This window comes from Sipha flava, unplaced genomic scaffold (genome assembly GCF_003268045.1).
Source record: "Sipha flava isolate LNK unplaced genomic scaffold, YSA_version1 108_pilon_pilon, whole genome shotgun sequence".
Classification (NCBI taxonomy): domain Eukaryota; kingdom Metazoa; phylum Arthropoda; class Insecta; order Hemiptera; family Aphididae; genus Sipha; species Sipha flava.
Genome location: NW_020271725.1, coordinates 1,710,228 through 1,723,284, shown reverse-complemented (window position 1 = coordinate 1,723,284; position 13,057 = coordinate 1,710,228). Strand labels below are relative to the sequence as shown.

Below are 13,057 nucleotides of genomic sequence, written 5' to 3'. Positions count from 1 at the left end.
AAAAAATACACACCAGATTTGCAAAATGTAGGTAAACAGAGTTTTCCTAGCCTCAACCAATCGAAGTTATTTAAATGCATCGATACAATGAATTACACTTTTAATAATTTCTCAACAATATATTACTAGTTACTACGTTTAATTAAAATTAAATATATTTCTCTATAATTTATAAACAGCCATAGTAAATAACTTATGTTTTCCTGGCAGTACTTGCGATAGCGAATTTCTATGTAAATTTTAATAAAATTATGTCACGCTTCACTCTCTGACAACAACCATAATAAATTACAGTTATAACTATTTAGAAATTAGAATAATTTAAAATATAGTCTGTATAATAGCACTTGAATAAAAATTTAAGTTAGTTTCATTCAATTGAGTCAATTAATATTTCATAAAGAAAAATAGTTTAGAAATAATATAATAATATCAATAATTGCTAATAGGTAACACCGAGTATTTTTAGTCAATCTGGACTATAAGGGGTGCCTTTTAAATATGCCTAGACTGGGTCTTAAGAAAAAATGGTCCTGTTGCCTACCCCTTCTAGGGAACGGGCTTGGTTCCGACGTCATTTATCATATTTTGTTCATGTAATTATCATAGCCCTTGAAAATCTTCCATGAATCATTTGTGTGTGTGTGTGTTCGTGTGGTGTACACATCTGGCTCAGTGGTTATCGTTGTTTTGTCGGTTGATCAAATTATGTCACCGGCGAACGTTTTTCGTGTGCAATCGAGTTTGTATTGTCATTTTAAAAATGTTACACGCGAATATTGTATAATTAAAAGTACCGTGGTTGTCTTGTTCATTTTGTGCAGCTTTTCGGAGCGAACAAAGTCGCGTTCAAGTCGACGTGAAATCACAAACGATCCGGACGCATTAATATTGTTTTGTTTACATGATTCTGGATTTTATAAGATAACGAAAAGAAAAAAAAAAAGCAAATCCCATAAAATATGGCATTTTTCATTTATATTTTTTGAAAATAATCAACCGAAGTGGAACTCTTGAAGCGAACACATATGCGCACGCGTGTAACGACCTAGTCTGTTTGTCCTGAAGTACTCGGTAATTTAACCTGCCAGGAGTGTAAACAAATAATGGTATGGCAACGTTTTTGTTGTTGTTTAGATCCATACACTTTTGAAGCGTTAAATCGTGCGCAACAAGTTTTGAATGGTAAATTACGACCTTTTAAACGTCTGTTCCAGCTATCATATCACTATGCACATTATATAACTCTTGACATTTTATGACTTCGCCGCGTCGGCCTTAAAATCGAAAAATTATATTCGTTTACGTGTCACGGCGGCGGAAACGGGACGAGAAAAACATAGTTTCGAGTAAATTTATTACCGTACAGTGCATTTCAATAAATATTCGCATAACTTTATATTACTTTAAGCAGTTTTCGATTAAAACTGTTGGGTTTCTATAAAATTATTCAAATTAAATATTCAATACATGATAAAAATGTATACAGAATGTATAGTAGTATTACGTATGTCATTTGTTACGAACGGATTATACCGATTCACAGTCTGTATTTTACAACTGCACGCGTTTACATTATCTCTTCTCGAGTTTAATTTATAATACGTTTTACATTTTCTATCTCTATTCGTTGTCACTATATCATTATGTTGGTACTTAAATAGGCAAACCGGCTCATTGTTTCTATTCGATGTTTGTATTCGTATCCCGTACAACCATACACTAATAATGAACAATAAACATGGTATTTACGAATCGAATGATATTGTGTCACGTGACACGTTTAATAAAGAATTCTTCGAAAGAAACATACAAATCCCATCTTCACCTATCGAAGAATGCAGTAAACTATCATAAACGATTTCCAAAAATGTATAATAAAACAATATACAATAAATTACGTTGTACAAACAATTATTATTATTATTATTTTTAATATTTATTTTAATTGTTTAAATTACGCCTTGTATCGTTCTATGAAAAGAAAATTATTATATATTTACGTAGTATAATATTTTGATTTAGGAACCTTCGTGTGTAAAATAAAATACTGAAATTATCCAGGTACTTTGTTTAAAAACGATCGATACCTCGGGAATGAATTATTTTATGATGAGCTTGTCAATATTACACGATATATTTGTACGTGTATTTGTACTTTCACGCATTTGTTTTTTAATGAAAAAAAAAAAAAAAAATAATGAAATTATAATTCTCCATGTTTATGTGAAAACTCGAATTGTTTTGTTGTATCGGTTTTTTCCGGAATATAATAAACATTTTTTTTTTCACATCAGAAAAATATATTCTGGTTTAATATGAATAAGCATTTTTAAATTTAATGGTTCATGTATTACCGATATATTTATATACTCGCTTGAAGTTTAATCTTGCATGATTTTAAATTTCAAAGCTCTGCCTGATGGTATATTTTTTTATTCGACGAAGAAAAAATTGTATTCACTGTGCAGTGCTCCGTTTTTCGTAAACACAATGTCAAACAATGTAATACATTTACCTTTTATAAACATTTATTCCCTACAAATAATATTACCGACCTTTGATTCCATTAAATTATGATTTAGTTTTGCAAAACGTATTAATAACTTGTACAACACAAAATAATTGTACGTGTATAAATATACGCAGTTTTTTATGGAATAGAATATAATGCATTGGGATTGGAAAAAGTTGTTTGATAAACAATTTTTTCCATTTAATGATTTTATGATTTTCCTCGAATAGAAGCATAGAATATTTCAAATAGACGTCGAAAGAACAACGAAACGTATTAATAATGAAAATATTTTCTCTTACATCTTTAATAAACATGTTAGGTAGAAACCTTAACAATATTCTTTTTTCAATTACGTAAACTCGTATGTAATCCGTTTTTATTTTTCACCGTATCTTTTTTTATTGATAAAAAAGAAAACGAACGGGAAAAGTGCATTTAAAACTTTTGAAGGTTAAGTATATTTTTGCGCTAACAACCAAGCAAATACTGTTTCGGTAAAAATTTTCTATTTGTCGTCTCACGCGCTCTGCAATTTATACGTTTCGATTCGTACATTTAACTCGTATACACTTGATTGCTCCAATCGAGTGTTCTAAATTAATATCTTAATTTTTCTTCACTATTCATGCCATCTCGAGCTAAAATCGAAAATGCCTGTTAAAACCAAAAATAATTATATACTAGTCCCTTCTGAGACCTATTTGGGCTTATGGAATTCAAATTTGGAGAGGTGTAAATTCTCAAAATCACATTATTCAAGCATTTCAACACATTTCTCTTCGTATCATTACTTCAACACTTTGGTATGTTTCAAATAACTCCCTACACAATGTCCTCAATACAAAAACCTTAAGCCAATTAGCAATAAAAACATTATCTAAGCCTCCATCACAAATTCCATTCCCAATCAAACCCTCTCGTCTTACTGGTATCAATCTTCCTGATAATTCAATCAGTCAATTGAACTGTAAATGGTGTTAAGGTCTTCTTTGTAAAATAAAATAAAAAAAACAACAATGTTAATTGAACATATATTTATGATTATATATTTGAATGTTACAGGGGAGTGACTTTTTTGGATGGGGAAAGGTTTAATAATTTTAACTTGACAGGGGAACATAATAGTCAATATACATATATAATCTTATCCACGACTACAATCGCTTATATAATAAAATGACCACGGTAGAAGTTCATGAAATCCACTTAAATTTTATTAAATTTTTAAATATTTGTTAAAATTTCAGGGAGCGGTATGTTTCTCCTCTCCTCCCTTCAGCACGCGCTTGAATGTATAAATTCCTTAAGGTTTAATTTCACATATGGTTCTATCACCGGATGGTCTACACTGGATAGTATATACGTATATACGTATAGTGTTTCACGTGTTCGTAAATTATTTTATCATATCATATTATTGTGCAATAGCATAGATTGTTAATTTTCTTAATAAAAATTTAAATATAATTTTTAAGCGGGTAATACGATTGTTTAAAACGTAATGATTCACGGTTCGCTTGAAAATTTCAAACATCACAAAAAACCGAATGCAACAAACTGCGTTGACAATGTTTTTCCCTTTGCGTTTTGATCCGGTCAGTTTTTCCATGACAATAAAATCAACATTTACTAATCACAGAACGAGTATTTGCCTCGTCGAACATCCGCAAGACGGACGCATGCGGGTCCCGTGTGCTCTGTTAATCCTCTGCACGGTTACGCGATAAAGCGATTTAACGATTACGTATGTGGAAAATCCGGTAGAAACAAATCGTTCAAGGGGTGAAAATGAGAATCAAGAAATCGCATAGTGCGATTCATAACATCGCGCGTACACGTGCATATATAGAAGACGCAAACGTGCGTGCCGGCAAATTATGCGACTTTCGTGCGAAACAGGGTAGTTGCATAAATTTATGGAACGCCGTTAAGGGTGGTGCCGTGCATGTTTAAGAAAATACGTATAAAACCAAGTGTTTATTGGGGCCATAACCTCGGGAAACCGTTGTGCAAACCCAATCAAAACCTAATAATACGAGCACTATTAAGCGTTATAATGTCCGTACGTGAGCACGCGTTAAGCAGCTGCGTCTTAACGTCGTCGGGTCGCGACGGCAGTTTATCGCACGTGCGTCTGTCTTTTTCGTGCTTGATATGTATTTTCGTCGACGATCGAAGGTCAAACAATACGACCGGTGCACGGACACGCAGCGCTAGGAACGATATATTTGCAAGACCACAATCTGTCCGAACCAACACTGTAAAATTGGCCGAATCCGTATAATCCGTCGTCGCCGGCCGAACGACGAGCAAAAAAATTTAAAAAACCCTTAACACGTAGGCGGTAATCAGTGCCATACGTTTATTTTAACGTAATCATTGTTTTTCTTTCTTTTTATTTTAATGTAAAATGTAAACATGTATTAACACGTAATGGCCCATGCTGCTGAGGGTTGTTTTGGTGTTAAAAAATAATTAAACAAACAAACGCATACGGTAATTGTATTGTTCGTCGATTCGAACCTTCCGTAACAATAACAACTGCATTAATATGGGCCACGGACGAAGAACGTGCACTATAATCTACGCTACAACCTGAGGTTTGTGTACTGATTTCGCTGTAATCTTTTGAAATAAACAAGCAGGAAAAAAAGGACCCCGAAAACATGATGAAACATTTAGAATATTAATTATGCGTTGAAAGTATGCGAAATTTAATAATACGACAACACCGGTGTAACGCAACATTATTATGTTGGAATCCTTTATGTGTACATGTGATCGTGATCCTTTTAACTCCGTGGTGTGACAATAGCAGTATTGTTACGGATGGGTTTTATGAGGCGCGTGAATTCAGCGGTAAAATTCGAGCACTGATTTCCGCCGCTGCAATACCATTATTTAGTGTTCAATTAGTGTTATTTAACATTTTCAGAATTAATGTTGATTTTCCCTGAGATATATTGCATTTTCCGAATTCATATGGACATTTGTTATAAAAAGAAAGGAAAGGAAAAAACGTCGAACATTTTATTTTCTAAATATAGAATAATTGTTGTAGGTTTTGGGCCTTTCAAATCCCGAAATCCCCGATTCGGTACCTTTGTACCCGCGCATCGAGACGGCACTGCCGGTAATCTTAAGTTTTGCGCTTGATTTTATTTTATTTTTTTTTCACAAGCGGTGAAAATCGATTAGGACGAAATAAAAAAGTGAAAAAGCGACGGAATAAATGAAAGGAAACGCGAAAACAAACACGCACGTAGTAACGATGTGTTGAAATCGAACGAACGCGTAACGAAACGGCCGCGGCGGTCCGGGACACCGTCGAAGCAGTCATCGAGCCCTCTTGTTACGTGCGCGCGGCGATAAAAAAACCCGTCGACGAGATTTCGAGTGGAGTCGTTAAGAAGACGTGAAAAGAAGAAAACGAGAAAATGCCGCCGCCGAAACACGCAAAGTTATGCTCGTGCGCGTAATGCACAATAATGTACGACGTAGCAGCAGCGAACGTTCGGGTCGTCGTCGGTCTCTTTCGAAATGCGGTCGGCCTGCGGAACGGTCGTAAAAACGTAGGGGCGGTGGACAGAAGAGAACGAAAATGTTCCGTCGTCCGAGCGAAGAGTTGTAAAAAAAAAAAAAAAAAACCCCCGTACGGACACGATGTACCGCTCGTTTTTATGAGCCTATTTTAACAACTGTTGTTTTTCCGCGCGCGCGCGCCGGACCGAATATGTGATTGCTGACGTAACCTAATCGTGCGCAAACAACGGCACGGGATTATACGAGACGACCGCAACGATGCACCGCCGCACGGGTACCCGGTTTACGACTGTTGTCGGGCACCTACCGCGCGGTATCCAGCGGTACGGGTCATCGTCTTCTGGTATTTTATTGACTTCCCGCGACCACACGTCGAGAAGGAAAACGTTGACTTTTTTTACGACCCGTCGACTCTCGGTCCGCGAACGAACAACATTTCGCGTTTACCGTTGACATAAATGACGTGTTCGACGGTGCAACCGTTTCACCGGTTTTCAATACAAGAATTCGGCGCGCAGACGGTTCAGGCCTAACTTTTTCCACGGGAAAAAACTAAAGAGGACCGTCGGTAAACCTGATGGGGCCCGAACCGTCAGTTGTCGTTTTGCTGTTGTTATAATTGCCGGCAAAACGGAGATGTATTTGCAAGAGATTTTCTGCGTTTTGATTTACCTATAGGCATTTGGTACTCGGTACACGACGGGATGACAACGGAAACGGCCTGGTGTCAAATTTGGTGATGCCCCCCCCCAGGTCGATGTTACGCGGTCCATGTAGGTAACACCGGAAGATTTTTGTTTGTTTTGCTTTTGCGCCATTTACGCGAGAGAACCTATTTCAAAGAGTTCAACAATCAGAAATTTTAGTCATGTTGAGAAGCGTGTAAGGCAAGAGGGTCGTTAGAAAATAACACGGAAGGTTTGTACAAGTATCTCGGGAACAGCGCGATGGACGTTTGTGATAAGTACAGTGAAACATCGGTATCTCGAAGTTTCTATGTGTCGAATTTTTTTTTCAGTCCCGATCATTCAGGAATTGGACTTACGCACTCAGTTATTTCGGTATATCGAATTTCCATATGTCGAATATTTCTACAAATCGAAGTCATTATCCGGTACCTACCACCTATTATGATTCACTAACGCGAATATATGACAGATTAGATAACATATAAAATGCCCAGATTATTAAATATAAGATTAAATCACAAAGCTTATACACACAATGTTGTATGTAATAACGTTGCTATTTATACAGTTCATATAGTGACCGATAACGGTTTTTTTTACATAAAATGGATAAAAAATTTGTCAACGAAAAAAGGAATGTACTATTTTTTTTTTTTTGATAATTGTTCGGCTCACCCAAAAATTCTGCAAAAAACATTGAATGCAATTAAAATTATATTTTTTCCACCAAATATGACTTCCAAGCTGCAATCAATGGATCAGGGTGTAATTAAAAATTTAAAGCACCATTACCGTAAAAAAATAATGCAAAGACATTTACGTAAACTTGAATTAAATGAAGCCATCACAGACGTAAATTTATTAGATTGTATACATATGCTCTACAGTTCTTGGAAAGCTATTTCTACGTCTACGATTTCCAACTGTTTTCGTAAAGCAGGATTCAGAAAACCAGAATTTAATAAAGGTAAACATAAATGTACAATATACACATAAAAAATATATTCATATGTATAAATATATAAAAGTACATACAATTTTTCTTGATCACATTTAATAATTTACATATAAATTTAATTGTAATATCAAGAACAAGGGCAGTGCGTATGAACAATACATAACCTTGCAATACATATTGAAAACGGTCGACGTATATATTTCACTGATGCAAATGTTCTACAAAGGTACTTGAATCAACAAAAATGTTACTAATTGAGGGATTTCAGTACAAAACGCACCTTTTCCTTATTTATTATTTTTCAGTGTAGCCGGTTTTCTGTTAAGGGTATATTGAATTGGTGTAGAGTCAACACTGCAAACCATACCTGAGGATTTCAAAAAAATAAAATAAAAAATATTCTTATATTATTAATAAACATATTCCATTACAATTTGATTTCTTTATTGATTTTTTTTTTTTAAAATTTAAAAAATACGTTTTCTGCAAAACGAACATTAACCGGAATAAATAACCGAACTTTTTTGCATGAAATCGGAAAAGGTACGTTATGGAAAATTTTTTAACAATTTTAAAATAACATATTATTTCCGAAAAAAAAACTATTTTTATTAAAATTTTTGAATAGAACAAAAAATAAGATATAATATATATTACTCTAATGAGTTTTTATTAAATAATATTAACTAAATACCATTAATATTAAATAAATAACAATAGTATTAACAATAACAATGAAACTTTTGTCTTTTTAATGCAAGGCTATATTATCACATACAAATTTCCTTATCATTATTTGTAATCATAACAACTGAATAAATTATATTAAACAAAATAATAATTTTAAATTTCAAAGTTATTATAATACATATTATTATAAGCTATTATAAGTTCAAAGTCATTATTTACCTATTTTATAAATTTAATTAACCCAAAAAACATTAGGAGCTTACATATTTCTATCACTTTTATCACTTAGTATTTATTAAATCTATAAGAAATTATTTTGCAAATCAGTTAACTGATAAATGAATACAAATAAATAATAAATTAAGTAATTTTATGAATATGTGCATTTACCTATGCATCTTCATCAATATTTGACAATTTTCAATTGAGCTAATACTGCTAATATTTTCAAAAAAAATATCGTCATAGAAGTCTTGTGTATTGTGAAAATGTTTAATAAATACCTTACATCTTCCTGTTTAGGTTGTTTAACGTGATTTGTTTTGAGCAATTTTCAACTAAACCAATACATTCCAAATTGGCTTGCTCTTCCAGTACATTTATTCGTATTGGTTTTTCTTCGTATGATGGACTTCCTCCAACAGTCTTTTTATCCCGATTGCAGGAATTTTGTTTTTGCTTAGTATTTTTAAAATTTATTTTTTTAACAATTTTTTACATCAGATTTAAAATCCTCGACGGTATAATCTTTTTCAAAAGTTTTTACTGTTATGTATTCTTTGAAAAATTAATAGTATTTATTTGGTCATAAAATGGTTTCCATTTGGAAACTCCAACTTCCACTTCGGAAGTCTCCGCTCCTTTTCGATTCGGTCAAATACCAGATCAGGCAGCATATAACTATGTCAACGTATGGGAAAGTAATGGTGTATTTCTTTGATCACCTTTACCTGATAATTTAAAACTGTAGTATCTAGTGCAGTCGTAACAAATTGATTCTCGTTCTGAGCAGAACAAGAATTGGAGAATAGATAAATAACAGTCGAAGGATTGTCTTGTACTTGAAGTCAGTTATCAATAATTTCTAAAAAGTTAAGAAGTGCAGAGGCAAATTCATTTGGACCTCTTCCACTTTCTGTCTCAAGCCAAATATATATCGAACAATTATCAGGCTTTTCAATTTTGGAGTTAAGGACAAAAATTAAATTATATAATCAAATTTGGCGATTATAAAATGTTTCTGTAATTCTAAGTTTTGGAAGGGACTGATTTTGTATCATATAAAATGAAATATTTATTGAGTTTTCAGTTGTTTTTTTCATCAAACTATGAAATTGTTGTATTCTTTGAGCTCCGAGGTTTTCCTGTAATTCAATTTTATTTGTTTCATTTACTTCATTTTTTATTTTGTCTTCTAGACCAGCACAATATCTATACACAACTTGTCTAGTTTATAGTTATTCCAGATGGAAAATGATAACATCCTATGTCAGTTCCATAATAGTGACTTTTTCGACTTTGAAGTTTTGAAAATGATCAATAATTGAATTTGTGAATTGTTCATCATTCAAACTCAAACGACTTTCTCCACGGTTCTCTTTAGGACAACCTAAATTATTAGTTTTCATATAGTGAACAGCAATAATGTTTAAACACTTTCTTGTGATTGATGTGATTGACCTAAATAATGTGGTACACACAGGTATTTTTCCTTGAAGAATGGGTAAAAAATATTTTATTATATTTCTGCCTGTTAGATGTTGGGGTTTTCGACAATTAGTTTTCACAGGTTTTACTATTGGCATCTTTGAGATTGAAAAATTTATCTTGATCGACTTAGGTTTTTAATATACTCAAATTATTTTTAAAATTCTCGATACAGTCGTAATTTATTTCAGAAATCCTACAGACAGGCTTGCTAACATTTTTGTGACTTATCTCGATAACAATGTTGGATGGGATTTTATTTTCACGTTCTTCTTCATTCCTTTTATTTGGTTTTTTTTAATTTTCTTCTTCTATCAATGACTCGAATACATTCTACTACATACTCAGTATTATTGAATAATAAGGTCTCAACTGGATTTTGATTAATAATATTAGAATGTATTTCTTCGGTACGAAGGGAAAAATTTCTTCATAAATGAATTCCATACAATTCAAATCTATCATATTAAAACCCTAAAGTTATCAAAGCAAAAAATTTCAATAATGCCGAAAAAAACAAAACAATATTTCAATGAATTAGGCATAATTTTATTTTATTTTAAAATATCAACATGCTTATATGTTTTAATAATATTTTAAATACATTAAAAATATAAAATATCGTTAAATATAAAATGTGTTATTCTGTAATACAACATTAACAATACAGTAGAATCTCGGTAATCTGACCGTTCGATAATCCGGCTACATTGACCTATATTTATCTGGCAAATAACCATAAAATGTCTATCATAAACGATATTCAAAACTTCAGGAAAATAAGTAGATGTACCAGTATTGTACCTGTAGTCAAAAAACAACTCACTCCGCTAAAATACAATCAGAAATTAAATAAAAACACTAGTTACACACGAATATAATATAACAGCAAGTAATTATTGAAACTCACATTTTTACTATCGATTTTTGTACTGGACGAAATCTATTATTACATAGCCATAAATCATTTTAGCATTGTATACAATGTTTAGACATTTTTTAAAATAATTAGTCAATGTATACACAAGTACCAATTATTATTGTTTATTATTACTATTCCTAAAATTGTACGGTATTCCATAAAATGATACACTTTGACTGTAACAATTGTTCGCGATAACATACGAAAAACACGGATGCTCCCATAGGCATTTTAATTATTTTATACATGTCAGGAGAGTAACAAAAATTTTTTATACACCTCTTTTCGATGATATTATTTTGACAGTATTCATTCACAGGGTTGTTTCAAATGCACTACCGACGTGTTCATACGTCACATTTTTTAAATTTCTTATTCAGTAGAAAGGGCACATGTTGTCACTTTTCTGGTGACACTACATTGTGCATTGAACAGATTTCCGATTTTTCTTTCACGCATAGTATTACCGAATCCTCACCTCAAAGATTTTTCTTTCTCTTCATTCATTTTTTTATTTTTTATTAAGAAAGGGGGATAGTCGGGACAGGATGTTATGCATAAGGTTTAAACGTTCTTTTTTTTTTTTTTAAGATAGAATAGGACAAAGTGTTTCATCATGCCACACGTATTCGTTTTTTTCAACATTAACATTTTAGAATTTTAGAGTACCTACCTAATTATTTATTAATTTGTTGAAAAATTATGTCTAACAACCCGAATATCGCCTTTTAATAGTAACACCTATTTTAAACACATAATTCGGATTTTAAAAAAACATTTTTAATGCGCATGTGAATATCGAAATGATAAAAACTTTGAAATGTATCTATAAATATGTATTTATATACCATTAGCTTGTAAAAAAAATCAGTTTATTCCAATATAATTCAGCCGAAAAATGCAGCGTCTAAATTGCTGAACTATATACTTAAATATTTTTGCCATAATTTTCTTGCTAAAGAAAATAAAATAGTAAATAACAGCTGTGGCTGTATATTATACAATAATTCACATATATTCCATAGTTTTTGATTTTGGATTGAGTAAACACAAATTTTTCGGTTTCTTGTTTTTCTTTTAAACATCCGTTTTGTACTGCGTCGCATGTCTCGAATTCATCAAATCGCACCGTGATGTCGATCCAAATTTTCATTAAAAATCTTTATTTTATAAAAATGAAAAATGCTCTCAAATGAAAATTTAAAAAGCAAAATTCCAGAGCTTTAATTTACGGTTTGACAACGGGAATGAACGTGAAATGCCAGTTTTGTTCATTTCTGCAAAACAATAAAAAAGATTATGCTACAATAAATATTGTAACAATCAATAGCATGTGAATATATTTGGGTAAATTACAAGTTTATTTGACCATTTGTTAACACGATAAATTCATTGTTTGATATGGAATGTACAGACACAGTTCGCTTCTAAAAAAAAATTATAGCAATTATATTGTAACAATTACATCTTATATTTTATTCACATGAGAAATTAAATATCAATTATACATGAAAACTAACATATTAAAGAGAAAAAAAATCGTGCTAAGCATTTACAGCAGATTTTATTTTGTAAATAGACAACTGGGAAAAATTTGAATCGAAAGATATAGATAATATTAGATTCGCATGGGACTTAAAGATTTATCTTTATAAACATACGTTCACTTTTATTATAAATAATTTACGTACATGAAATTGGCTCACCAGACACCAGCAACCAAGATCGGTTTTCCTCTGGCGAGTGGGTCAACTGAAACCAAATGGATTAATCATGCAAAAAATTAATATAATATACATTTATTGTTTTAAAGTTCAAGCCTCGTTATTTAATAACCTACCTTGTACACACACTTATATCCAAGTGAGAAATTTGTTTGTTTTAAGTATGTAATAACATATTTATTTTAAATCAACATTTAAAAAATCACAAACCGTACTTACGAGTATTAATCTTTTACTAAATTTTGTTTTATTTTATTATTATTTTTTACATAAAATACATTAATTTAACTGACAAAATGTGCATTC

The 13,057-nt window shown here is 31.8% G+C and overlaps 1 long non-coding RNA gene across 1 annotated transcript; it reads right to left on the bottom strand.

Moving 5' to 3' along the window:
* Nucleotides 1-12,259: 12,259 nt before the first annotated feature.
* On the bottom strand, nucleotides 12,260-12,779 carry LOC112686215. The gene is made up of 3 exons (XR_003148872.1): nucleotides 12,719-12,779; nucleotides 12,384-12,454; nucleotides 12,260-12,304 (listed from the first exon to the last, which is right to left on the bottom strand). It is a non-coding gene; the product is annotated as an uncharacterized LOC112686215 (long non-coding RNA).
* Nucleotides 12,780-13,057: the final 278 nt, after the last annotated feature.